The 27,409-nt window shown below is 48.1% G+C and overlaps 1 pseudogene; it reads left to right on the top strand.

Moving 5' to 3' along the window:
• Positions 1-4,820: 4,820 nt before the first annotated feature.
• LOC109769296 (putative disease resistance protein RGA4) lies at positions 4,821-13,261 on the top strand (annotated as a pseudogene).
• The last annotated feature ends 14,148 nt before the right edge of the window (positions 13,262-27,409 follow it).

Here is a 27,409-nt window from a genome sequence, read left to right as displayed (position 1 = left end):
GGGGAGGGCGCGGGGTAGCCGGAATCGGCGACGAACGCCGGCGACCCGAAGGTTGAAGACGAGCTCGTGGAGGTCGGTGCAGAGGCGCTCGGCTCGTTCCCGATGGCGTAGTCGACGTAGTCGACGGCGGGGAGCCGTTCGGGCACGTCGTCGGGGCAATCGGGGCACGGTGGCCGCGGGTACGACGGTGAACGGCGGCGAGCACGCGCGGGCAGTGGGGATCGAAGGGGAGAGGGAGGTGGATCTGACGGGGGAGGAAGGCGCAGAGGCCGAGAGGGAGCGGGGGTGAGTGGGAGAGAGGCCCGAGGAGGCGGGGGGAGCTGGCGCCCTTATCCTCCCCGTCGCCGGCGAGGGGGTGCGGCGGGGACGGCCCCTGTTCCGACCCCGGTCGGGGGAACAGGGAAGGGGACGCGGGGGAGAGGTGGGCTGGGCCGGGGGGGTCGGGGGTGGCGGCCCAGTTTGGGCCGGGGGTCCAGCGGGGGGGAAGGGCCTTCTCCTTTTTTTTTCTTTCCTTTGTCTGTTCTGTTTTCTGTTTTCTTTTTTATTTGCTTATTTTCTTTTCTGTTTTATTTCATTTAAAAGTATTTAGGTATTTTATAAAAATGTGTTTTCTCCACTACCAGTGTATTATTTGGCACCCACTGAACATTTTTGTTTAAATTTTTGAAAACTTTTATTTTCCACTTTTAAATTTAATTGAAGTTTGATCTAGGAGTTTGAAAAGGAATGTGATTCAAACGTGATCAAGCCCTGTTTAGCAACATGATTAGCTTAATCACAGGGAGTTACTGTAGCATGATTCTCAGGGTGTTACACCCCCCATCGCCGCCACCCCCGCAACCTCCCGCCATGACGGCCAAGGAGGAGGAGCGGCTCCTGCAGGCCGTCATGGAGGACTCCGAGAGGGAGTACAGGCGCCGGCAGGAGGAGGAGTAGCAGGGCCTGCAGTTTATGCTTGAGCTCTCGGCCTCCGGGGACGTGTACGTCCCGGAGCTAGACGTCAAGCAGGAGGTCAAGGAGGAGCCCGCGGAGGAGCGTGCATTGGCGCCATGGTCGGCAGCCCCAGCGCCAACGCCCCGGCCTCCTCTACCGCCTGCATAGTTCATGACTGGCCCAATCTAGGGGCCGCCACCGCACCTCTGGACGCCCCCACCCTACATCGACTCATGAGCGACGACGAGGATGGTGGCGCCTGAAGACGGCGGTTGCAACGGCATCAGTGGCGACGGCGAGGTCTTCTGCAGCGCGCGGGGTGGCTGCATTATCTTTTGCTTCGTTTTCTTTGTTTTATGTTAATTAAACTAAGTGTTGTGGTTGGGCCGTGTGGACGGGGTACTTTTAAATATGTTTTAAAGTTTTCTAGCTATGTTAAAATGCCTTATTTTAGCTTTTGATTGTGTTTTTCCCCTGTGTCCATCGCGGACAAGTTGCGGTTGAGGCCGCGCATTGGCCGATCCCTGTTCTCAGCCGCTCCTCAGAGCGGCTTATCTCTGGCCTGTGACTGCTGGTCAGGCCGCCAGCTAGTCTCGGATGCGGAGAACGCGACCCTTACGCCCCCCTTCTCTGAGGGCGAGGTCTGGCTGCCATTAGAGGCATGAACCCTACCTCAGCCCCGGGTCCGGATGGCCTCTCGGTTAAATTCTTTCAGACCTTCTGGAATGTGATCAAGCCTGAGATCATGGCCATCTTCGACGAGTTCTACATTGGGTCCATCGACCTCGGGCGCCTCAACTTTGGGATCATTTCGCTCATTCCCAAGGTGCCTGGGGCGTCCGACATCCGCCAGTTTCGTCCGATCATGGTGATTAATGTGATCTTCCGGATTCTGGCAAAAGGGTACGCCAATAGGGTGACCCCTCTTGCCGACCACATTACCCACCCCAACCAATCCGCCTTCATTCAAGGTCGGTATATCCTGGATGGGGTGCTAGTCCTTCATGAAATCCTGCATGAGGTCCGATCCAAACACCTCAGGGCGGTCTTCCTGAAGATCGATTTCCATAAGGCATACGACACTGTTAGCTGGCCCTTCCTTTGGGAAGTTCTGATCCGGAAAGGCTTCGACGAACGATGGATCACCAGAGTGATGCAGATGGTCTCCTGCGGTCGCAGTGCCGTGAACATCAATGGGGAGATTGGCCCTTACTTCCCCACCCTCTGTGGGGTTAGACAAGGCGACCCTTTCTCCCCATTCTTGTTCAATATGGTGGTGGACGCGCTTGCCACCATCCTGGACAAGGCTAAGGCTGCGGGCCATATTCGTGGGATCTCTCCCCATCTGGCCGGTGGCTCTGGGATCTCCCTGCTCCAGTACGCCGACGACACCATCATTATGGTCGAAGGCTCGGACGCGGACATCGCTAACCTTAAGTTCCTCCTCCTTTGCTTCCAACAAATGGTTGGCCTCAAGATCAACTTCGACAAGAGTGATGTGATGGTAATGGGCTACTCTCCGGGGGAGGCCCTCGACATTGCCAACCGCCTCAACTGCCGCCTAGGCTCCTTCCCTACGACTTACTTGGGAACGCCCATTAGTGACTCTCGGCTTACCGTTGCAGACTTGCGTCCGACAGTGGCCAAGCTGCGAACGCGCATTGAGCCATGGCAGGGTAGGTGGCTGTTGAAGGCGGCTCGGACGATTCTCATCAACTCCTCCCTCTCCAACCTCCTCCTGTTCCTCATGAGCTTCTACAGCCTTCACGAGACTCTTCACCATGAGATCGCCAAAGTCCAATCTTGCTTCTATTGGACTGGTGATAACAATAAGCAGAAATACCATATGGTTAGCTGGCCAGACATCTGCAAGCCCCGGGATCAAGGAGGCCTAGGTATCATGTGCTCTAAGCGCATGAATATTGCCCTCCTTTCCCGCTGGCTCTGGCGCATTTCGCAAGGGCACGACGGCCTTTGGTTAGACATCATCCGGAACAAGTACCTGCATGGGCAACCCCTGGCCTTCTGTCAAACGTCTGGCGGTTCCCAGTTTTGGCAGTCGGTCATCCAACTGCTCCCCGTCCTCCGCATTGGGACTTCCATCTCGGTTGGATGGGGTGCTGCGACATTGTTCTGGTTTGACCGGTGAGCGGGAGACACCCCCTTCGCGGCTCGCTTCCCCGACCTCTTCTCCATCGCCGTCGCCCCTCGATCTCAGTAGAGAGGGCCCTGATTGACTTAGGGCGCCTCGCTTTCCGGAGGCCATTTGGGCCTCCGGAAGCCACCGCTTGGCAGGAGCTGCTTGATTGCGTCGCTCTCTAGCCGGTAGTGGATGCTGGCCCGGATGAGGTTCACTGGCGTCTTGAGCCTTCGGGCCAATTCTCCACCAAGTCCCTCTATATGGCCATCGCCCCTCCTCCGCCCCTCCCCCCTTCCGGCGGTGTGGTCCATCCGCCTGCCACTGAAAATTTGGATATTCATGTGGCAATGGATCCGCGGACGGATCCCGTCTGGGGTGGAGGTTCGCAAGCGCAATGGCCCTGGTTCCGGCCTCTGCCCGCTGTGTGGTACCCCCGAAGATTCGAATCACATCTTCTTCTCCTGTGTGTCCGCTCAATTCGTGTGGAGCTACTTTAGAGAGGTGGTGGGAGGTGATTGGTGCCACACCAACTTCCCCGACCTCTTCGCCGAACTCCAGAACTCACCCTGCCCTCTCGTCACATTAGGTGGCTTGAGATTGGTGCACTCGCGTGGACCCTCTGGACGATCCGCAATAAGCTTGTGATTCAGCGCACACCTCTTTGATGGGCTACTGACGCTCTCTTCAAACTGTCTGCTTACTTGCAGCTTTGGCGGCTGCTTAGCCGCCCTCAGGATCGGGACGCCATCTCTGCCTTCATCGCCGACCTTCGCTCGATGGCTGTCCGTCTGTCGCCGTCGCTCCCTCCTCCGCCTCTGGAGCCAGATTAGACGCCCGGCATGTTCAACGGCTTCGGTCGCCTCTTTTTTTAATGTTTTTTGGGCCTGTTGAGTTGTGCCCTCAGTAGAACCTTTGTACTCCTTGTTGTGTGACTTGTGCGTGTGTGTTTTGGACTAGTTCGTGTATGTGTGCTCTTGGCGGTTTGCTTTATTTATAAAGCGGAGCGAAAGCCTTTTTTGGTCAAGTTCGCTGTCGCCCCCGCCACCTATATTTGCCGCCTTCGCCGTCTCCTGGCGCCGCCGGCCACCTACTCGAGCTCCTCTGCCGATCCTCCGGCGCCGTTTGGTCAAACCAGCCACTTACTTCTCCTCTCCCTTGGGATTGCCCCTTTTCTATACCTACTATTAAAGGGAATATGTATTCTTGATTTGGTTCCGTTTTGTTTCGTCCCGTTTTGATGTTTTTTACGTACGCTGTGCAAAGGAAACTAGAAAAATAGCTGACAACGTACCTGAAAAGGATACAGGGATAGCCGGCCCATATGCAGAGGAAACAAAAAACTAAGCAACAATGACGTACTTGAAAGGAAAGCGAGACGGCTGGCCCATATGTCTATATTAGTTGCCAGACCATGTTGCGCTAAGGACGCTCCGTCGCTCGGCCGAGGAGAGAACGCACGACGTACAACATGCGTACGGCACCGCCGCTGCTGCCTTCCTCCAGCTCCATGTCCGTTTTGGATTGAATCCACGTAGGAGAACTACTCCAGTGCAGAGCCATCGATGCCCCGGTCTGGATTCCACAAAGAATTCCCGCAATCTTTACCTAACAATAAAGGACGGAGGTTTTCATAATTCTTCATACGTCATCTCTTTATATCTGTTGATTTTGCGTTAACCATGAAGATTGCTGGATAAGATTTATCTACCTTTTTTCATTTTATATAAAAAAACATTCTGAACGGAAAAATTAGTGCTCCCGTCAAGAATCGAACCCACAACCTCCGCTTTACATCTCTTCGCGACGAACTAGCCGAGCTAGCCCAAATATCTGATTCTGGTCGTACGTCATCGGAAATTTACAGAAAAGTCCTTGTATTTTTATGTAATTTGACCCGCAGTCGTCCTACTAAGTCAAACCGAATCGGTACAGGCCGAGGGAAAAGAAAAGAAAACGCCCGACGACCTTATCTCCCGCATCTCCACCTCCAGCGCGCCGCTACCCCCTTCCACGCTGCCGCCCGCCACGCGCCGCCCCCGCCGGCCACCGCCCCTCCGGCGCGCGCCGCCCCTCCGCCGTGCGCCGCCACCACCCCTGCGGCTTTCCACCACCGGGGACACTCGACGCCGACGCCGCACCTTCCCCCAACTCGTCTCTCTCCTCCTCCTTTGCCCACCGCTCTTCGTCACCCGGCCAACTCCGTCGAAACGGGCAGGCGGCGCTGGAGTTCGCCGGAACGGGCCGGCGGGCGGTAAGAGGCGCGGCGGCGGCGCGAGGAAAACTGACAGATTCAGGCGCGGCATCGAGGGATCGAGCCGCTGGTGCGGCAGCTTGCTACGATGGCGGCGGCTGGTGCCCTGCTCATCCAGAGAAAGAGAGACACAGGGCGTGAGGGAGAGAGGAGAGAGAGGAAGAAAGGAGAAGGAGAAGGGGCGCAGGGTGAGGGAGGCGGGCAGGGCGGCGTGCTCCTGTTGAGGCGGCAGGGCTCGCTGCGGGCTGGTTCCTCGGGATCGAGCCTTGGCTTTCTCGAGGCGTGCGGTTGCCGGCAAGGGTAGCACATCTCGCTGGAGCACACGTTGTTCCTGGCCAGAGGCCTCAGATCGACCTGCTGGGCTCGGTGCTGCTGAGCAACGAGGGTGGCGGGGGGTCAAAGGGATCATTGAGGACGCCAGCAACAGCCTCTTCAAACTACGCGTAATTCCTGTACCATTGGCTTTATCAGTTATTTGTAGAGATTCACCCTCTTTGTGTCGAGGAAAGAGCCGGAAGGAGAGTACATGGACGAGGGGAAGAATGGCTAGGCAGATTGCCCACAACTCTGCACAGGTGCAGCCAAACAAAGCCTAGCTGGACATCATTTGTCAAGGTTTGCACACAACTACACATTGAAAATTCTAGCTGGGTTGATCCAGATCTTGGTGTTACTGCCTATCATCCATAGCATCTCCTCTTTTTACCACCAGCCACCACTACCACAATGGTACAGATCTCACCTGCAACTCCATGTCACTACTATCATACTTGTTGTTTGTTTGGTCCATCTTCAGTTCCTCACACAAATCAGGTTGTCCCACCGGCCTACAGAACTTGGATATTTGCTACGACAGTCTGCCATGTGGTGCATTACTTGGTTGATGCCCATCGAGAGTTCAAGACTAATCCACACTAAGCATTCTTGATTCCTTATTAGTTGCATTATTTTCAGATCCATTACCTTCTTGCATATCGTCATCTATGCAGCACATGCCAACAAGCTCTGTCGACGTGGTGCGTATATAGTAATCTAACAAGGCAGCACCCATTATAAATGATTTTCTATGCATCTCGATTTCATCCCATATCAAAGATTTTTTATCTCGATTTTCTTATGTATAGCACATGCATATCAGAGAAGTCACATCCGCTTAATTATCATGTATCACAAAGTTAGGCAGTAGTAGAATAAGATCATACAACTGCCTGTTATTTTAGATATTATGATGTATAGTAAGGTGCCGGTTTGCAGGAAATAAAGCACAATTGTGACACGAAAAGTTTGAACATAACCAACGTGGTTTTATCTTGCATTCATGAGACTCGCCTTTAAAGTGTTATCTTTTCACACAGAGAGACATACGAGGCCATGAGGGCATCCTATAGACAAAAAGGACATTCGAGGAATTAAAAAATTGAATCGTCTCCACAGAACAAACTGCAAGCTTTGAAATCATTGAAGTGTTGGCAATTCCGTAATCTCTTAACATAGGCTGCCGCCATCATGCTTCTCAGGTAGGCTAATCCTTTTCTCCATCAAGTTGTTCATTACGTTCACGACAGTGAGTACCACAGAACCTAAACAAATGCATAATGTTGTCTGTTGATGTCCCCACCACGAAGGCCCGGAGGCTCTGTTCATAATCACCTCTCGCCATATCCGGGGAGGATTATGGTCTAGGCAGAGCGGTGCATGATGCTGTAGTGTGGCTATTGTCAATGACACTGTCGTGATGTTGTCCACATTGTCCCGGTGGTTCGAAAGCGACGCAATGACATCATGTTTCTTCTCCTCAGCGAGTTTATTATTTTTCATAGACCTCATGGTATAAATATAAGTTCTTGACTCTTCTTCCACTCGATCATATTCATCTGCATCTACTTGGTTGAAATATATTTTTTCCCGACTGAATACCTTGCTTCTGTACAACTGCTATGTAGGAGCAGAGTACCGAGGGCTGAGGAGACAAGTGCTGGAGAGGGTGGCATGCATCAGGATGAGAGGGAAGAAAGTGCTGGAGGATGTAAACATCTGGAGGAACATGTATAGAGTGGTTCTTTGTGGAAAAAAAATGTATAGAGTGGTTGGTGTATACTTCCTTTTTGTGATAATAATAAATGAAGTGCATTCTGGTGCTATGGTTGTGACTGAAGATGTTAGCGGCAGAAGTAATTGCTACGTAAGTGTGAATAGCCTGGTGTGGTGCCTCTTGATCCTGCTTTGTTTATTTTGCAAATCATTAATATATTTCCATCGCTTTTCTTCTTCCATGATTGCTCTAATCTCCAGCAGTTTTGTGTTGTTGATAATAAGTAGTTTATGCAGTTGTGATCATGAAATTGTATTGAGCAGAATAGGAAAATGTTAGTATTTCATTAATGGAATAGATTATGCCTTAACTCTGTTCAAGATAGATCTCAGATGTGATCATGGAATTTTACTTAGAAAAAAGGTTATTTGTTTAATGGAATAGATTGTTCCTGAACTCTGCTCGATTATGCCGTAACTCTGCTCGAGACTGATCTCAACTCAAATATTTTGGAAAGAAAAATGAGTGCCACCTGAATTATAAGTTTATAACACAACGTGTCTCATTCGAAATTGTGCTTATAAGGTGTTTGATCTGAAAACTACGTTCATGTATACAATGTGGTATAAAAGGTTGATGAAATCATCATATGAAAATGCTTGAGCGTTTCTAAACTACATAGTACAGTATTATGATTTTTTTTTTGCATTATTTCCCAGTTCTCTTGAGGTACTATTCCGCAATCCCGCCTACCAGATAAATGAGAGGGGTTTTGTTTACTTAACGTGGTTGCCTGATTAACGAAGTCATGGTTTCTGTTAGCTGTTTTTTCCCACTACCTAAACAACAACTTATCTTTCTACCTACAATACACATTACTCCTCGATTACGTACAAGACACGCATGGTGTTGATGTTCTGAGGGCTAAATGTTCAATTTTAGAGGAAAGTAATCTCAGATTTCTAACTGAACTATAATCACATCTAGGTATGGTTGGAGAACAAAGAACATATTACACATCAATGTACCCTTCTAGATTGCTGTAGAACAACTAAAGTTTATGTCCCGTTGCAACGCACGGGCACTTGTGCTAGTGATGTCTTATTAAACAAGTGACAGGTTGAATGAGATCTGAATGTGGCGATTGGCTGATCACCGGAGCAATCAGCTTCTGCGAGATGATTGCTTTGACTCTTGAGTTCTATTTCTTGCTCAAGGATTGGTTTTGAAAGGTAAGATCTGTGCTGTATTCCAGATCTTGAATTTCTGTTACAAGGATATGAATTTGTTGAACATTGTCTATGTTTTTAACCATCCTAACAACATGTTGTGCATTCATTGTCAGCCTGCAAGTTTGCTACACTTCCCAAGGAATCACTGTATTTTTGGTGGATCAACCTCATCAAGTTTGTCTCATGGCAGCCATATTGGGTTCTCTTGTTGGGTCATGTGCCAAAAAATTGCAAGAAGTTATTACAGAAGAGGCTGCTCTGATTCTAGGGGTAAAAGAAGACCTCAGAGAACTGCAGGGAATAAGATCCAAATACAATGCTTCCTTAATGATGCTGAGGCAAGGAGGACAGAAGAAACAGCAGTTAACAATTGACTTGGGGAGCTAAGAGATGCTATGTATTATGCTGATGATATTATTGACCTGGCAAGATCTGAAGGAGGCAAGCTACTAGTGGAACGTCCTTCATCATCAAGAAAGCCAACTAAATGTAGTGGTATTTCATTTTTCACCTGCATTCCTGTTGTTCAGAAGCGTCATAAGATTGCTGTTCAAATCCGAGACTTCAATGCCGATCTTGAGAAGATTTCAAAGTCGGGTGAAATTTTTTAAAGCATCAGAATATATGCAACCTAAAGCAGAAGTTCAGAATCTGAAGCATATGAGAACTAGTCACCTTGTGGAGCCTAATCTTGTGGGAAAGCACACTTTACATGCTTGCAAAAGATTGGTTGAACGGATTCTTACACATAAGGAAGAGAAGGCATACAAGGTTGGTATTGTTGGAACAGGAGGGGTTGGGAAGACAACTCTAGCTCAAAAAATATATAATGCTGAAAACTTAAAAGGAGCCTTTAGCAACCAAGCATGGATTTGTGTTTCTCGGGATTACTCAGATATCACTCTTTTGAAAGAACTTCTTCGAAATTTTGGGGTACATCATGAGCACTGTTTTAAATAGCCCGCTATAGCTCCGCTATAGCACGCTATAGCATTTACAGAAGGTCTTGCGCTAAGAGACTTTGATCCAAACAAATGAACAAACATTTTAAATAGCTCGCTATAGCTTCGCTATAGCACGCTATAGCATTTAGAAAAGGTCCGCCGCTAAGAGGCTTAGCGCGCTATTTAAAACTATGATCATGAGCAAGGCGAAACTTTGGGAGAGCTCAGCAGCAAGCTTGCAGCAGTCGTTTGGGGGAAAAGTTTCTTCCGTGTGCTAGATGATGTTTGGGAGCCTGAGGTGTGGACCAATGTACTTAGAACTCCTTTACATGCTGCTGCAGCTGGTGTAATTCTTGTAACCACTCGACATGATGCAGTTGCACATGCAACTGGGGTGGAGGATCCACATCAAGTTGATTCAATGTCGGCAGAGGTAGGATGGGAGCTGCTTTGGAAGAGTATGAACATCAGTGATGAAAGAGATGTGGAGGACCTTCGGAATATAGGACTGGATATTATTCGTAAGTGTGGTGGACTTCCTCTTGCAATCAAGGTTACTGCTCGTGTTCTAGCAACTAAAGATAAAACTGACAATGCGTGGAGGAAATTTATCAATAGAAGCGCTTGGTCTGTGGGCAATCTTCCTACTGAGCTCAGAGGTGCTTTGTATTTGAGTTATGATGACCTGCCACATCATCTGAAGCAGTGTTTCCTTTATTGTGCATTGTATCCTGAAGATTCAACCATGAGCCGTGATGATCTTGTCATGTTATGGGTTGCTGAAGGATTTATAGAGGAGCAGCATGGTCAACTACTAGAAGAAACAGCAGAAGAGTACTACTATGAGCTAATCCATCGGAATCTCCTCCAACCAGATGGTATATATTTTGACCACATGAGATGCAAAATGCATGACCTCTTAAGGCAGCTTGCTTGTTATTTATCAAGAGAAGAATGCTTTATTGGAGACCCTGAATCTTTAGGGCCTACCAATATGTCAAAAATGCGACGCCTTACTGTTGTGACTAAGAAGGGTATATTAGTGTTACCTAGCATGGCTAATGGGGAAGCTAGGGCGAGGACCTTCCAAACTGATCAGCAGCCACGGAGAGTTGAGGATACATTTTTCATGAGATTTCCGTACCTCAGAATTTTGGAACTGAGTGACTCGCTTCTGCAGAGCATCCCAGATTATATTGGAAAACTGATACATCTACGTCTACTTGATCTTGATGGTACCTGCATATCTTGTCTTCCGGAGTCCATCAGCTCTCTTATAAACCTTCAGATACTGAACTTGCAAAGGTGTCAAGATCTGCACGGCCTTCCATTAGCAATCACTAGATTGTCCAATTTAAGGCGCCTTGGTCTCGCTGGTACACCAATCAATCAGGTTCCAGAAGGGATAGGTAGACTGAAATATCTCAATGATCTAGGAGGATTTCCTGTCGGTGGTGTAAGTGATGATGCTAAAACTCAGGATGGTTGGAAGCTGGAAGAGTTGGAACATCTGTCACATCTAAGGCGGCTTGACCTGATCAAATTGGAAAGAGCAGCTCTTCATACCACAGGTTCAGTTCTAGCAGACAAAAGGTATCTCCATGTTCTGAATCTATCATGCACCGATCGCACAGATGTACCATATTCAGAAGAAGATGTTAGCAATACTGAGAAGATCCTTGAGCAGTTAGTCCCTCCACAAAACCTGGAAGATCTTCTTATTAATGGATTCTTTGGTCGTAGGTATCCAACCTGGCTTGGCACTACCCATTTGTCTTCACTGAAACACTTGAAACTCGTAGATTGCAAAATCTGTGTGTATCTTCCACCAATTGGGCAGCTAGCCAACCTGAAATATCTGAAAATTGATGGAGCAACCAAAATTACCAAGATCGGACCTGAATTTGTGGGTTGCAGGGGGGCTAGGGCTAATCCGAGGTCCATGGTGTCAGTTGCTTTCCCCAAGCTCGAAGTGCTTGTCATCAGGGATTTGCACAACTGGGAGGATTGGTCCTTTATTGAAGATGCAGCAGGAGCAGCAGCCACAGAAGGGGGTGGGGATATAGATGCCGAGATGTGAAAAGGGGAAGCCCTGTCTCCAAGGTTGCATCTGCTGCCCCGTTTGAAGATGGAACTTGGGGGCTGCCCCAAGCTGAGGGCTCTCCCACGACAGCTTGGACGACATGCCACCAGCTTGAAAGAGCTCCATTTAAGAGGAGCAAGTTGCTTGAAGGTGGTGGAGGACCTCCAGTTCCTCTCTGAGAAACTTCTGATTGTAGGTTGTGAGGGCCTGGAAAGAGTATCGAACCTTCCTCAAAGTGAGAGAGTTAGGGCTACTTGATTCTCCAAACCTGAGGCGTGTTGAGGGGTTGGGTAGTTTGCAACAGCTGTGGTTGACATCCCTTTGCTTTGGGTGTCGGGGCTTCAAGAGCAGCACCGGGAGCTTCACGGTGAAGACATGGATGTCTACACATGGTGTAAAGGCTGAGATGGCACCAGAGACACGGTATGAAGCTTGAATAGTGGTTAGATTTTTAATTTCTATTTGGTATGGCAAAATGCCCTGGCAGAAGCACAACAAAGCGACATGTGTCCCTTTCCGCCAACGCTCATAGTGGAAAGCACTTTCCGCCATACCTTGTGGTGGAATGTACACGTGTCATCCGACCAGAAGTCATGAGTGACAAGAAGTCAGCAAAGAAATGGCAAGAGAAGCTAGATAAGCAGTCAGAGAAATCATAATAAATGAAAAGAAAGAGAGAAGCTGCATTCGTTCCACCGAAGGTCTGATTATTCTTTCGTGTGCATTTATTTATTAGTGGGCTTCTCTTTCTCTTGTAGAGTTATTAAATATTTTTCTCTTGTTATTTGTTTCAGGAAAACACTGTTGGTCTATCTGAATCTGCCAATGACAACAATGAGATTGCTGATATGACAAAATCCTTAAAGATATACGTTGCTGTTATTGTTTCGCACCTTACATATTTTGTTAATGCCTGTTCTTTTTAACTTGTTCTGGAGTATGTTCTGTGTTATCTTAGGGAGAGTGTGTTCTGTTCACACATCATTGTGTTTGTTCTCTATTTGCAGAAAAAAATGAACCAGAGGAAAATGTGAAAATCAAGTCACATGTTGCCAGTAATGAAGAAGCACAATGATGTGTGAAAAGAAGCGCAAATCATTAGCCAAGTAACGGCAACATGTCAGTGACTTGGATGATATCTCAAGTGTTTTAGTTAGTTGATTGAACTATTTGTCATTCCAGTTATACAACTAAGCAGCTGTACCTAGCCGGTTATATTGAATTTGAACAATTTTTTGGGGGAACCTTGAATTCCTGTCCTCGCAATCCTGGGTCAGCCGCTGACAGCTGCTCCAAAATGCAGGTGATCACCTCTGTCATCGTTGCTTTCTGCCCTCCCCGGAAGTTCCAGACCTCATTCATGACATGCTGTCCACGAGTACTATACTCGTTGAGCCCTCTCAGTGCATCCTTCACTACATTGCAGACGCTATCGCCGTAATCAAGCCGCAGCTTGCTTAGTCTTGGATCATTGTCATCTATAACCTCCTGCAATTGTCCAAAAACACCCTAGTGATTATTCGCACAAAATTCAGAGAATGTAAGGGCATGAATGCTGTAGGGAAATTGGATAGACACCTTATCTTCTTCATCGACCTGAATATTAGTAAACGGACGCCATGATGGCTTCTGTATTTCCTCCTGCCAATACGAGACCAACCTTGCAGCTTTGCCCTCTGGATCATTGTCCCTGTATTTCAAATTGCATGCGAAAAGGATTTTCATCAAGTTGGCCCATCCTTTTGATTCCAACAACGGTGCCCCCACTAATCGGCATGTCCTCAAAACCCTGCACATTTGCACATTATCATCATCATTTCAATGAGGAAAACCTCTAGCAATAATGTAACTCCTCCCAATGAGGAAAACAGAGCAACTAGAAATTTGAAAAACTATGGGTTTCTACTTTTACCTGAATCAACTCTTGGTGATTCTCTTGGAGCTCTTTGCTGTTGGCCTGCTCTCTTTTCAAGAGGTCTAGCAATGGAACTTTCAGCCTTTTCCCTTCCTCATCCAGAATATTTCTCACATACGTCATTACTGCATAAAGACGTTGATGGTCTTCCTCTGCGAGCATCTCCCCTGCTTGTAGTTTCATGTTCAGCTGCCGTGCGATGAGCACTAGGGCTTTATCCCTTTGCTCCAGTTGCCTCTCAAGTTGAATTAGCTTGGCATGAATAGCCTCCATCTCTTGCTACAAGGCGCGTATGAATAGCATGAGTGCTCAGTCTGTTAGTTATGAATGTAGCGATAATCTAGCTAAAAGAGCAAATATTTGTCTAGAGTTTCCACTGAAATTGTTTTAAACTGATGCTTCCTAATACTAATTTAGGGGGAATACTGCCTGGGTAGCATCTGGATTGAATGAGGGACTGACACTGAAGCTAATTCTAGCATTAAAACTGTGAGTGCAGATACATGATTTGAATTCGATGCTGTTTTAACTCCCACCTACATGTTTTCGCTTGTAAATCAGGGCAAGTACTGATCAGAATTCGGCATTCAACATATTCACTTTTTTCAGTGTGCATTCGGCATTACCACATGTAACTTATTTTTTTATAACTGCGGACATCGGTGTTCATTTTCGAAATCACACTCTAAAGTTGAGGTGAAAATTCAGCACTCTGAAAACTGAAACTAAACATGTTACAGAATTCAGATAAGAAATGCATGACCCTACCTTCTCCAGCTCATGCAGCGCCAGATCATGGTCAGCCAGCTTGCTCTCTCCACCTGCCATGTCCAGTGTGTTGACCTCCAAAGCACCCTAAAACAATAAAAACAACACAAGACTATGTCAAGATGGCGAAAGCAAACAAACCGGGTCATACTGTGAGGGGAGGTAGCTTTGTTGGTTATTATTTATTGTTAAGGAGTATCCATGTGCCAACAATCTAGCTAAAAAGAACAAACATTCATGTGAATAGTTAGAATTTCCACTCAAATCTTCTCAGCACGGCAGATTTGAGAAGACTACTAGCTGCAGCATACTCCCTCATTCAGGCAGTGGAGAAGGTTTGAGTTAAAAATTCTAGCCTCAAACCTTTTTAGATTAATTCAACCATTAAACCTTTTTAGATGTACTATGGTGGCCTGTAAGCAGGGGAGATGCTCTCTGTTATTTGTTTCTCTGAGCATTTGCTGAATTGTGGTCCATGGTCAATACAATATTAAGTCGGCATACAGTTCCAATTTTTGGCTGAAAAATGCATTTCAAATCCGCAACTGTTTTTTTGTAACGCTCGATATCGGTGTTCTTCTGCAAAACGACACTATGAAGTTGAGGTGAAGATCCAACACCCTGAAAACTGAATGTAAACTGACACTGATGCTAATTATGTATATGATTTGAATTTATGGTGTTTTTGCTCCCAGCTGCATATGTACACCGTGTTGTGTTGGTTGTAAGCTTCATTATGTTCAATGTAAAAAATCGACGTGCCGCTGTCATTTTTTGGCTATAAGCAATGCAGGGTTAATTTATAAAAACGCATTTCACGCCCTTTTAAGCCAGACTTGAGCATTCAACACTCTCAAAACTGAAGGTAAACTGACGCTGATGCTAGTTATTTTGATAACTGCTGATATCGGTGTTCATTTGCAAAACGACACTCTGAATGAAAATTCAACACTCTGAAAACTGAAAGTAAACTGACACTGATGCTAGTTCTAGATGATTTGTTAGAAGACATTGTAGAGCTGAGTTAAAAAGTTGAGCATTCTGAAAGTAAGACAGTATTTTAGAGCTCAGGTGAAAAATGGCATGAGCCTACCTTCTCCAGCTCCTGCAATTCTGCAATCTTGTCCATCTTCCACTCGAGCTCTTTCGTCGTGGCGTCCAGTTCAGCCCTGAGCCTCTGATTCTGCTCCTCCAGATCCTCACAGTCCAGGAAACTCCCCGCGGCGTCATCCCCGCGCAGGTCCAGGAAGTGGCTGTCGGGCTCGGGCGGCGCCGCTTCCTTGGCTGGCGCGGTGGCGGCGGCGGCCAGGGCGCTCCCGGCGGCCGGGTGCTGCTGCGCCTCAGAGGCCAGCAGGGCGCTCTCGGTGGCAATGTGCTGCTGCGCGTCGGAGGCCAGGGCGCTCTCGGTAGTAGGGTGGTGCTGCGCGTCGGAGGCGTGGGTGCTTGTGGCGATGGCGTCGAGGACCTTGCCGGCGTCGGCGTCGGCCATGGGCACGTCGCCGTCGCTTGACATATGAAAATGCAGTGTGTTTGCGTTGGGTAGGATGGATCTGCACTACTTCCTGGAGTACTACAGCATACTACTCCTGGCTAGTACTACTAGTTCAGTGGATGATATTGTAAATTCCGTGCATTTCTTTTCCAAAGCTTTTTTTATTAGCATACCATCTTCATGCGCAAATATCTTTTCTAAAGCTATTTTAAGCACTGTTGTTGTTCAGGGAGAAATTATGCTTGATGAGTGTTATCAGCATGAGGGGAGGACCTCCATGCTAGTGTTGACCGAATGATTCTTCCCAATTGAGTTGCTAGTGCTGTATCATGTTGTGGGATCCAAAGATGGAGCCAGAAAGCAGTAGAGGTGCCAGTGCCAATAATCACCTTGGTGATGGAGCAAAACAGGGTGATATCCCGCCAAGAGCAGTATCGAGGAGACTGGAGTCACCCAGGTCACGAGAGGTGGTCCACCCGTAGGTAGTCGATAGGTGATTTTGAGCAGACAGTGGGAAGTCCATGTGAAGTTTAAGAAGGTGTTTCAGGAGTAGGCATTGGTTGAACTTGTGTAAAGAAGAGAAGGTGTTTTAGGGGTAGAGATAGTTGAAGCTCCCAGATAAATACCCACTTCATCCCGGCACACTGCTGCAGTTGCTCTCCTATCCCCACGACGTCCGAGTGCCACATCGATATGGACCTTAACAAAGCCCGTCGAGGATTCAGACCACCCCGACACGCCCCCGTCTTTTCCCTCTTGGGACAACAAAGCTTCTGTCGCACCTCCTAGACCGCAATTCCCTTCCCATGATTGAAGCATGCTTTTTTCTCTTAGAAGGATGGAGCATGTGTCGTCCATACGACAAGTTTGTTGCACATGTTTTGCACCAAAATGACTATCATTTTTCTTGTCGTCCGTATCTCGAAGCGTCGTTCTTGGCCTGAACGATACGTCTATGCTGATGTACAGGAAGTGGTGCTTGGGCAGCGTCACTTCTTGGGCTAGCACAGTGGTTGCGACGATGGCGTGGAGCTGATACGTGTCAGAAGTGAGGGCACCCACTGCAAGGAGCTCACCAGTGCCGGCCATCGGCAATGCTATCGCTCAACATGTCGGGCTGGCAATGGGGTGGAATTGCTAGACAGAATTAATCTAGATCCATGAGCCAATCCATTGCCCACTCGCGAATAAATATCCATGGGACATGAATGTTATCAAATGCAGTGTTAATTTTTTTTATGTTTGTGCATCCTAGTTATATTGAGCATCGTTACATCTAATAGTGCTTATCTGTTCAAAAAATAGTAATCTAATAGTGCTTATTGTGTGTGGCTTGTTTAGTCTGCAGGTTGGTAATTGCAAAGGGCTTGCACTTTATTAACTCGCATTGGTGCGAAAGACTACATAATATATCTCTGGAGGGAAAAGAATTCACTTGTAGAAACATAAAAATAATCCAAAAATAGAAGGATGAAGATTATTTTTTAAAATAAGGAGAAATTCCAAATGGCAGAAAAATCACAAATAAGAGAAAGAGGGGCAACGAAGTTAAACTCTCCCTTTGTTTATTTGTAATATGCACATTCTTATGTCTTGCGGTTCTTTTTATTTAGTAGGATAGGTAACTCCGCCTATGTCACAACAAGTGTAACACTTTTGTTGCATAACCGGTTCCAAGCCTAGGAAAAGGACTAAACATGTCACAGCAAGTGTACTGAAATAATAGCAAAACAGAGACGGTTCCAGATTTATAAGCTTTAACAGTAGCAAAATAAAGTCTACCAGCACACAACATCCATTGGATTGAAATGAGTAGACCAGCACCAAGATTCAAGCATCCAGTTTAAGTTTAGAGCATCTCCAGCCGTGCCCCCAAAAGGCCCCTCAGGGCGACTTTTTCCGCGCCAGCGCCGAACACCCCCCCCCCCCCCCCCCCCCAGTCGCGCCCTCAAGACGCCGAAATCCGCCGGCTCGGCCCGTTTTTGGGCCCGACGATTCCAGGCCGAACCCAGCGCACTTGGGGGGGGGGGGGGGGGGCGCTCGGGGGCTCCGGCGGAAGGGGCAGACACGCCTGGGCCACACTGTCATGCGAAAAGTCACGACAATCGTCCAGATTCGCCCCCATCCCCGTGCGCTCGGCCACCACCCCGCTGATCCCGGCGCCGCCCACCGCCCGGCATCGCTACATAGGCCATTCCCCGCCGAAAAAGAGAGAAGGTTTCGCCACGGCAACCTCTCGACCACCTTCCGGGCGAGTTTTCTGGCGCCCCGGCCGCGCAGGGAGGTATACCGGCGGCTCTGCGCCCACCGCGCCCGCCAGGTGTTCGGCAATTTGTCTGCTCGGCGATGGACTCGGACGACGAGGAGGCGCTCGCGGCGTTGCTAGAGGAGGAAGCCGATGTCGAAATCCAGGACGAGGAGCATCTCATGGTCCTCGCCGCCCTCGCCGGCCTGCTCGCGAGCAATGAAAAGTTGCGGCAAGGTGGCTCGGCGCCGGGGCGGCTGGAAGCAAAGAACCGACATCGTCTGGAAGGCTATTGCATGCTCTACTCCGACTACTTCGCCGACGCTCCATTGCACGGCGACAAAGTATTTCGGCGCCGTTATCGGATGAGCTGAAAGATTTTCCTCAGGATTGTGAATTCCATCCGAGAGTTCGACAGCTACTTTGCAAGAAGGATTGCACCGGCAAACTTGGATTCACCTCAATCCAGAAGTGCACGACAGCTATGAGGATGCTTGCATACGGAGCTCCCGGTGATTCACTCGACGACTATGGGCGCATGGCCGAGTCCACGACCATTGAGTGTTTCTACAAGTTCTGCATGGCAATGGCATTGTTTGAACCGCAATACTTGCGATCACCCAATGCTGAAGACACTGCTTGGATCCTAGAGCAGAATGCAGCAAGAGGATTTCCTGGGATGCTTGAAAACATCGACTGCATGCATTGGAAATGGAAGAACTGTCCATTTGCTTGGCAGGGGATGTACAAAGGCACCAAAGCGGTTGCAGTGTGGTACTTGAGGCAGTGGCCACACAAGACCTCTGGATTTGGCACTCCTTCTTTGGTATGCCAGGAACTCACAAGGACATCAACGCGTTGTAGTGCTCCCCTGTCTTTGCCAAGCTTGTTGAAGGTCATTCTCCTCCGGTGAACGTTGAGGTCAATGGGCGGCACTACAACAAGGGGTACTACCTAGCTGATGGCATCTATCCGAGATGGTCTACATTTGTGAATACTATCTCACACCCTCTGCCAGGAGGCAAGAACTCCCACTTTGCGAAGGTTCAGGAGGCTTGCAGGAAGGATGTCGAGCGGGCATTTGGTGTGCTCCAATCTCAATTTGCTGTTGTCCGGTACCCTGCTCAGACCTGGTCGAAAGATCAAATGTGGGAGATCATGACTTGATGTGTCATCTTGCACAACATGATCATTGAGAGCGAGCAGGAAGAGCCAGTGATTGACACTGAACCATATTACAGGCAGGGTCCCCTTGTGCAAGTTGATCACCAGCTACCGGCAACCTGGACTGCCTTTCTCAATATGCGCCAGGAGATCCGAGACCCACAGGTGCATCAACAACTGCAACGGGATCTGGTGGAGCACCGATGGAGGCTCAAGGGCAACGCCTAGCTCGACGTGTGATGAAATGAGTTTTTGTTTGTTGAACTATATAATTTGTATTGAACTATTTGTTGTTGAATTTTGATTTTCTGTGATGAACTATATATGTGATAAAAAAATTACTTTTGTTGAATTTGCGCCGAACCACGGCGAATATTCGCCGATTTGCACCGATAGCGGGCCGATTTTTCACCGAAAGTAGACCAAAAAGCGGGCACATTTGCGCCAAAAATGGGCCGATATTGACGCCCGCGACTGAGAACCCAATTGCCCCCAGCGCTAATCTTAGCGCCGGCTCGCCCCTAGGCAGCGATTTTTAAGCCTCCTGGGGGGCCAACGGCTGAAGATGCTCTTAGCAGTCACTCTACCGACTGTTCTTCGGTCATCAACTGACATAAGCAAAAGAAACCCATTATATAACAGAGTTCAGCATAAGCATCTATCTAGATGAAACATGACATAGCATGGTGAGTCCTGATAGTCACCCCATCTTGACGTTGGTGCCAAGAGCGTTGAGGAGCGAGCGGCCGTGGAACCCAATTATTCTGCCGCCGGCCGCTGGGAGCTCGAACGGCGCACCTTGGCCCATACATATGGCCCGAAGGTGCGTCGGTTGCTGAAATAAGTAACCGATTCGACAACGAAACACGCACCGTAATTGCCTAACCTATCTTTTTACGGAATTGCTTTACACACGACGCTTTCCGCACGATTCGCGAACGATGCGTCTTCTCCAACAGCGCTTTCTGCATGCCTGTTGATGCTGCCAGGTAGGATCGTGCAGCCGTCGGCCGTAAGTTTGTCGTCCGTGTAGCAGCGCTCATATTACTCCTGTGCGATACTCGTCTGATTCCAGACAGAGCTGCACATACCAAATACCAACGATAGTATTAGTTTCTCTCAGAGAAAATGTGATAGCGTGGGTATTAACTCTGGAAAGGTGGCATGCTCTGAGAACCGAGTAGGGCGTTTCGGTGCCCAGGCTCATCTGCACCCGGTTAAAAAAAAATCGTAACAAATTCAAAAAAAAAATCAAACAATTCCCAGAACAAAATTTGTGCGGTAGAAAATTTGATGCGTGATGCCCGCTTCAAATTTCAAGTCATTTGCATATCTGAGTAGCTCTTAGCAAAAAAGACAAATCGGACCAAAACAGTACATAAACAGTAAATATTTTTACAGACCCCCAATTTGTCTTTTTTGCCGAGTGCTCGTCAGAAGTCCAAATGATTTGAAAATTAGAGCGAACCTCACGCATAAAATTGTCTACCTCACAAAAAAAATGGAATTTTTTGAATTTTTCTAGTATTTGTTTTGATTTTTTTCGTCTATGCGGGTGCAGATGAACTCAGGTGCAGAAATGGATTTTCGCTGAGAACCTCATTATTTAGGAAACTGAATGCTGAGTATGCTGAAAAGTGAAGGCATAAACCTTGTAAATTTGGTTCAGTTACTAAAAATTACAATGATGGAGTAACTAGGAAACATTGTACAGGCTGTATTTAAGAAGGATACATGGTGGGGACTTGGAGTTTTTTTATATGAGTCATTTTAAAGATCTACCAGAAACTAAATCAGAACAGGGTCATGAAGAGGTTGTGAAGGAATTTTTGAATACTTCATTCATCTGAAGCTAGGAATGGAAAATATGGACGCTGCAGAGCTGGAAATATAAGCTTTTCTCAGTAAGCGAGGAAGAAATATTAATCAACGCAATACCAAGTTACACCATGTTTCCTGTTCTATGCGAACAACAAGATCTGAAGATTTTAGTGTAGACAGCAGGGTGGCAGGATCGATAGAACAGAGTACATTTGGTACCCTAAGTTGGGATAGGTTGCTTAAATGAAAGAACTTGGGTGGCATGGGCCTCTAAGACTTTGATAAAATGACTCAATTACTAGTGCGACAAGTGTGGTGATTGTTTCTATATAGCCCTAAATCAGTCTGCCATACAGTTCCCGTGTGGTGACTGAATAATTGCGCATAACTATTTGTCTACTAGGAACTGTAAATCTGGCGCCAACTTGTAACTTTGCTGCTAGCGATTTTGTCTGGCTCAAACTATGACAGAAATAAAATAAATAAAAAGATCAACCAAAGGCAGGAGTGCTTTGCCTCCCCGAGCGACCGCGCCCCCCTCCGCCGCATTCTGTCGTCGGTGGTGCAAACCCTAACCCTAACAATAACGCCATGACGACGGGCAGGAGCTCAGTTCATTACAGCAGAATAAAATAGGAGTAACTACATTTTGCACTAGCCACCAGGTACTTTTCAGTGCTTCAGCTTCTGCCGTGACACCGGAAGGTCAATACTTCTCAAATTGCTAAATTACTGAGCTCTTTCCTCCTCTGGTACAAAAGTGCAGCTAGATTCTTCTGGTGCTCATTGGGTTGAGATGTCTATCCACTTCAATTCTTAGGATTTTTTTTCATAGGATCTCACCTAATGCTAAATATTCTTAAGAATTAGGCCAATATGAACATAGGAAGAAAATATCTCGAGGGATGATATCCTGTGGGAATCCTCTATGGCCTTCTTTGATTCAAAAAAATGTGAACGAACACATAGGAATAGGAAATTTTTCGTTGATGCCACTATTCAAGCCTTTGGCTCAAAGTAATGTAGCAAAGGTAAAATGAAAGAAAATTTTCCTTTGCTCCCAATAGAAATGCATGAATTTTAGTATTTTATACAATCTACTAGAACCTCCATTTTAAACTCCTACGCACAAAGGACGAGACTAAGATCCTTACTAGCATAATTAATAACATACTAATTATACATTTGCATGTGGTTTGACTTTTGCTGACTCCGTTTATTAGAATTCATGTGTTTATTTTTATTCATGTGAATCGAACACTCAGGTCTACAAGATTCCTAAGTCTTCCAATCCTCTGTTTTGCACATGCATTCGTATTCAATTGCTGCATTTTCCTCTTGTTACGTTTTTTGATTCATGTAAGTGAAAGGAGGCCTAAAATTTTACAAACCGAGCGAGCCAATATTTTATATGTAAATACCTAGCCCTAACAAACCTATTTCTCTCATAATACAACCGTGCCACTTCATCGTGTAACATGCATGGAATAAAGTTGACCTCATGCAACCAGGCATATAATAAATATCTCACATTAGCATACAAACATGCATGATAATTTCCACACTATTTAATAAATATTTTACAAGTATAGAATCATTAAACAAAATAAATCACATGTATTTCTAGTTTTACTTATCATATTATTATCCAAATATTCATGTTTCATACAACCAAATCTCACTAAAATATGTTGCAAAACATACCCGCAACAATGTGCAGGTTGATATCTAGTATAAGAAATCGACGAAGCCAACTATAGTTAGCGGGAAAACTGGTTAGGGCTGCACAAACCAACTAGGCTTAGTTGAATACTCGTTGTAGTCATCCTGAGGTGGCTGATAAATGTGCTTCACCTTGTTATCTTGCATGTTGTAACAGTGTCCCCAAACACAACTAGCAGAGCCAAAGCGCTCATTATCAGCATGATATATTCGAGTTCCGCGCCCGTCACCACTGTTGCTATAGGTAGCATGGTAAGAATCCATGAATATTTCGTAGTTGCCTCCGACACCTTCGTCCGTTGTCACTCTGCACCAAGCGAGCCCTTCATCATCCTCAGACCCAGACCCCAACTCGAAGACATGGAACCCATATGGGCCAATATGGGTCATGTGGCTCACAGTAATTCATCAAGACCTTGACCAAAAGCAGCTTGTGCGGTAGTGCAACAAGGTGAAGGCACTCAAACTCCTCTCGATTGCTACCACCGCACAATTTGAAGCCAAAGTTTAACGTCTCTGGTGGCACGCCAATCTGGTAAAGGAACTTGAGTGTCATGGCGTCGAACACCAGCGTGACACAGTTGTTGTCCATAGCAAACATCTTGCCATCAAAGTAGGCAAAGTCGCTGAATCTGGTATCAGAATTGGGGTCACCTATCATTGTCCAAGCTGTGTCCCCGGGCCTGCAGAAAACTATGCGGTTACTCCCTTGGAACCTGTGATGCATCATGATCACCATGCCTTCCGTGCTACCTACCGGCGTATCAGGTGGGATATGAACGGCGAAGTGAAAGTAGTTTGAAAGTTGGATGTAGCCCCCCCCCCCCCCCCCCCCCCCCGCGCTCCCGCGACGCGCCCCGCGAGCGCGTCACGGGGGCTCCAGATCCGCCGCCGGCGCTAGTCTCCCCCATCGTCCTCTCCTCCTCCTCGCCGCTGCCAGAGGGCGTCTGCCGGGCGAAGCCCGTGCGGCACTGGCAGCGGCGGGGCCTCTCTCCTTCCTCCCCTGCTCGGGATCTCGCGGCGCGGGCCGCCGCTCGTGGGGGTGCTGGGTCCGGCAGGGCCCCGGGCGGCGGGGACGCATGGATCCGGTGGCGGCTGCGCTAGGAGGCGGCGGTGCAGCTCCGTAGCGGCGCAGCAGGGGTCTGGCCCGGTGCGGCTGGTTTGGATCCTAGGGTTCACGGAGGCTGCGGGTGGCGGCTGCCACTGATGGAGAGGGCGCCTCCCCTTCCTCGACGGGGGATGGCGTTGGCGCTGCGGTGCGCTGGCTTGGCCGTGCTGGGCGGCAAGGCGGCGGCGGGCGTGGCTCTGATCTAGAGATGGCGGCTGCTCAGGCGCATGTTCCCCTCTGCCTGCCAGTCGTGGGCTTCCCCCAGGCATCTTGCTTGGATGATTGGCGATGCAGTGGAGGTTCGGGCTCGGGGTCGGGGGAAACCCTTGACCGGCGGTGCTGGTCACGATGTTGGCGACGCTCTCGGCGCCGTTTCTCCCTCTGGTGGGCGACATCGAGACCTCCTCCCCGCCCTCCGCCCCCTGGTCTCGGGCGAAAGCCTAAAATCGCTTGATTCGGTGGCGACGGCGCTTCGGCGTCGATTACTTCTTGAAGGCGCCACCTTGGGAGTCCAGGGGTCAGGGGCTCGGCGCGGTGGTGATCTGCCTATTCTTCGGTGGTGTTCCTGCTCGGCAGTGGTGTGGGCTTCTTGGTCTTGGCCGGTGAAGGTGGTGACGTATGGGTTCCTTTGAGAGGTGAGGTGGCCAGGGCTGCCGTCCTCTCCCTGGCCTCTTGTTGGCCTGTCCATCCGAGCTCAGGGGTGAGCGATTCTGCCTCCTGACAGGGACGGCGTCCTTCGATCCAGGACGAGAGGGCAGGGGTGCCCTCTTCGGAAGCAGCAGCGGAAGGTGAGACAACAGGGGCCCTTGGGAGTTGATGGAGCGTGGCTCTCCTCCTGTGATGATTTGCTCCCTTGTCGCGTTCGTGCTGTTGGCTTGATCTGAGGCCGGCGTTCGCTGTTCCGTAGTGTCTGTATCTTGTCGATTTCCTTTTTTTTTTCTTTTCTTTTCCTTTTTTGTTGCTGGTTGTAATGTGTGTTGGTGCTTTATATATAAAGCGGGGCGAAAGCCTTTTTCGGTAAAGTTGGATGTAGGTGGAGTAAGCACAGTGGTGGGAATGGGTTTCGATCTTATACGGCCGATAATGATACACCGGTGGTATATATGGTCTGTATAAGCTAGCCATGTCGAAAGAATACGCATCATCATCTGCGAAGTGCTCGTCTGAATCTTCGCACAAACTGCCCTCCTGGGATGACGGCACTTCTTGATCATCTATGGGTATATCGTCGGGATATTCGCAAACGGTCTTCTCGCACGAACTTCCCTCTCCGGAATAGGGCGCTTTATCATGGTAATCTTCCGACACTATGTCCTTGTTCAAAGAAGGCTCTTCCATATCTGGGAAGTAGTCCTCCTTTTGGTCTTCGCACGAGACACCGTCGTAGGAAGATTGCACGTCTTGATCTATGGATTGATCGTCGGCATCTTCGGCTTCGTCGACATCAGGAGGAGGCGTTTTTTGCTCGGAACACTCTGCGGGGTCTTCGGAAGAGAAAAGCAATTCTAGATCAGAGAGATGCTGATAAAACAGATGCGTAATCTCGGACGTGGGGCTTCCATCGCAGACAGCGTTGAGCTTGGGCAGCGCGGCCGTGGTGCTCGTGGCGAGGTGCGACAGGTGGCTGGAGAGATCGCGGGCATCGACGACGATGGACCACCCGCGCGACAAGGGGAATACGAGCGTGTAGTGCGAACCGTCTTGGACGTCTGCGACGTTCAGAGGGGAATGAGGCAGGAGGCGGGGCGCTGGTTCCACGGCGGCGTGCCACGTCCGGCAGACTGAGCGGAAGGTGGTGAGCCCCTTGACGGCGTTGCGGGTCCTCTGCGCGATGAGATATATTCAGGACGTCCAAGGGGACCTTGGAGAGCCAGTCGGGCTGCTTGGGCTCCGCCATCGATCGATCGTCGTGTGGCTTTCGCCTATGAAGAGGCCGAGTATATTTTATGGACGTGACTTGGAAAACTTGGTCCACGAGGGAAGATATTTAATACTATATACGTGTGTTTCTTCGACTACGACTCGAACTGATGCCCGGCTCCAGCCCAAAGGACGCATCCGGACTTAGAGTTGTATTTTGGTCTCAAAGAAAAAAGTTCTATTTTTTTGAGAGCTTTTATTATTCATTCGTCACAACGTTTATATGGACGAAAAGGAGATCACCGGGATGGCCTAAGAAAGCATGGCGGCCAACGCCTAGAGTAAGAGCTCGAAATTCAAGATTCTAAATTCATGTCTAAAACTACTAGACTGAAAAACAGAAGAACGATCGATTGCTTCTAGCTACTGCGTCCATGCAATCTGATGCAACCGAGATGTGATCGATATATAGGTCCTCGGCCAGCGCAATTGCTTCTCTGTTTTCCAAAGCTTCAAGTGTACGTAGCTTGATCAGCAATGTTGCTGAATATCACTGCCGAGGCCCCTAAGAACAGACCATCATTGTCTATGCAGATCGCACCCACAGCTCCAAATCCTCCTGCTCGTGGCACCGCCGCATCAATGTTCACCTTTGCATGGCCGTCAGGAGGAGGGATCCATTGCCGCGGTCTTGTCGATGCACTTCCTGCCCCTGTTCTCACGTTCGGTTGCAACACTTCGATCTCTGATAGAAAGGATGCCACAAAACCGTGTACAGAAGCCGGCTTTTTTTTTGCGGGGCTACAGAAGCCGGGCTTTCAAAGATGTCTTCGTGTATAGCTTTGCGCCATGCCCTCCATATCGCCCAGAGCGTGAAGATCATCTCAGTGAACTTGGCTGAAGACATACCATCATGCATAGCAAAAAGCCAGCTCTTGGCATTTGGTTCTTGATTCAGCATCATATGTTCAACCAAAACTTCATCAGCAAGGGCCCATATGCACCTGGACATATTGCAATGCAATAGGAAATGACGCCAGTTTTCCTCAGCTCCACACAACATGCATGCTTCAGATGTGGCCATATTTCGGTGGTTTAAAAGATCCCCACATTCTCATTCATTCCGAAATATAAATTTCTTGACAATTTTGCAGCGCACCAGTTACTTTATATGTTACTCTGCAAGCGTCCATCTTGTCATCACCCAGCAAGTTGATCAGAATAAGCACAATGATATTTTGATTCTTCATTAAATTTTGGGGGAAGATGTTATTTTCATTGAAAAAGCCTGGGAAATGTTAGTAATGTATTTCTAAGACTCTGCTGCCGTGTGAGGTGCTTTGAGTACTCTGCACCTGTGGTGATCACCAGTTCAGGAAAGAATTGAACAATAACTGAAAGCTTTTCCATACAAAATCAGTGAGCATTGGCATTTGACATGTGCATTAAAAAATAAAAATAAAACATCAATGAAAATCAGTGAACAACATCAAGCATTTGACATGTGCTTGATGCTCTCTCGGTTCCTCTGGGCTGCTTCCTGCATGCTCTGTTTTGTGCTTTTGGTTATGTCTGTTCCTGAGTGCCTTTGTACCACTTTGGTCTATCCCCCTACGCGGGCGTTTGCCCTCTTTGCTCCTGCGCAAGCATTGAACATTTGGTCTGATAGGTTTAGACTATGTGGTGTCGTCAGGTTTCC

Source organism: Aegilops tauschii, chromosome 3, assembly GCF_002575655.3.
Source record: "Aegilops tauschii subsp. strangulata cultivar AL8/78 chromosome 3, Aet v6.0, whole genome shotgun sequence".
In the NCBI taxonomy this organism is placed as follows: domain Eukaryota; kingdom Viridiplantae; phylum Streptophyta; class Magnoliopsida; order Poales; family Poaceae; genus Aegilops; species Aegilops tauschii.
This window is presented reverse-complemented; position numbering and strand designations above follow the sequence as displayed.